Genomic DNA, 2,024 nt, shown 5'->3' with positions numbered 1-2,024 from the left:
ACAATGTGACGTTCCACCTCTATCATAAGCTGTACTCCATCTGTGATGTCATGACTCATGTTTGAATTAAAGGTTGGTTGTGATGTTATCCATGAGAATAAGTGGACACCTGATCCCCAGTCACTTATTTAAGATCTCACTAATCAAGTCATAATCCAAATGAAAGACATCAAAGTGGAGCCAATTAGAAATAATATAGTTACACAAACCTGGCAATGGTGCGGCAGCCAGGGCCGATAATGGCCCGCCAGCCTGAGAGCAGGAAAGTGTGAGAGCAGTGATGGTCTTGTGAGAGTTTACAGCTGTTATTGACCCTGTCCCCTTCCATTGCAGAGTTTTCTCCCTATAAGAAGTGCAGAGGCTCCCTCCGGGGTGCTAATAGTAAATTAATTTTTTTGCGCAGGAGAAGTGCTCTTCACCAATTGCACGTGCCAAATCACCCGAAGGCCACCACCATAAAATTCAGGCATTCATGTTCATGCGTCCTCCATGTTATGTCCTTATAAAGGGATGCATGTTCATGATGACTCCATGTCACACCTGCATACAAGGATGCATGTTCATGCCGCCTCGTTCTTTTGGCTTCATACAGGCATTTTATCTCCTCCCTGTCTCACCCTCATGCAGGGATGCATGACCAATGCTCCTTCCCTTCTCGCCCGCATACATGGATGCCCGTTCATGTCTCCTCGTTCTCTCGGCTTCATACGGGGATTTTATCTCCTCCCTGTCTCACCCTCAGGAAGGGATGCATGACCAATGCTCCTTCCCGTCTCGCCCGCATACATGGATGCACATTCACGCCTCCTCCTTCTCTCGGCTTCATACGGGGATCATATCTCCTCCCTGTCTCACCCTCATGCAGGGATGCATGACCAATGCTCCTTCCTGTGTCGCCCGCATACATGGATGCACGTTCACGCCTCCTCCTTCTCTCGGCTTCATACGGGGATCATTTCTCCTCCCTGTCTCACCCTCATGCAGGGATGCATGACCAATGCTCCTTCCCTTCTCGCCTGCATACATGGATGCACGTTCACGCCTCCTCCTTCTCTCGGCTTCATACGGGGATCATATCTCCTCCCTGTCTCACCCTCATGCAGGGATGCATGACCAACGCTCCTTCCTTTCTCGCCCGCATACATGGATGCACGTTCACGCCTCCTCCTTCTCTCGGCTTCATACGGGGATCATATCTCCTCCCTGTCTCACCCTCATGCAGGGATGCATGACCAATGCTCCTTCCCTTCTCGCCTGCATACATGGATGCACGTTCACGCCTCCTCCTTCTCTCGGCTTCATACGGGGATCATATCTTCTCAATGTCTCACCCTCACTTCCAACATGTGTAACTTCTTGTTCTCTTAGACGTCTGGGGCATGGGTGGCTACTGCACAGCTCTAGATGTCGCCCACCTGCAAGGTGCTATGGAAAGCACTTTTCCACATTGTACGTGCTATATTAACCCCCTCTCCCCAAATACAATAAAAATAAAGAAATATATGTGCTTCCATAATGTCTACCTTCTAATGTTTCATATGTGTAAGCACATTGTCCTCCTCCTGACCACATTCTAAAACTATGTGCAAATTGTTCCTTCCATAAACTGTCACTTCCTTGGCCCTTTATTTATAATGACTGTTATACTCTCTCTCTTTCCGCCACAGTATAAAAAAGCCTAGCACACCTCATGATTGGACTAAGAAATTCCTGTCATTTAGTTGGAAATGATTTTCCCATTATCCCCAAAAACTCCTCACTGTGTCTAAGAACGCTTTTTTTCACAGGACAATACAGATCAGATTGACTTGAAAGGTCCTTTCAAGCGACTACAGAATGCCTCTCATTCCACTAAAAGATACGCCAGTGCCTACAATAGCCTAGGACTAGACTATGAGTCCCAATGTAGAAAGACCACAAGTCCACAGATATGCCTGTTTATTTAAACATCTGTATTATCATCAGCGTGTGACTGTAAAGGCGGGACCTCGCGCTCTCTGTAACGCGCTCCATTGGCAACATCA

This window comes from Ambystoma mexicanum, assembly GCF_040938575.1.
Source record: "Ambystoma mexicanum isolate Mex_15411 chromosome 12 unlocalized genomic scaffold, UKY_AmexF1_1 Mex_chr12_unloc.1, whole genome shotgun sequence".
In the NCBI taxonomy this organism is placed as follows: Eukaryota; Metazoa; Chordata; class Amphibia; order Caudata; family Ambystomatidae; genus Ambystoma; species Ambystoma mexicanum.
The sequence above is the reverse complement of the archived record's forward strand: the minus strand, read 5'-3'. Positions refer to the sequence as shown.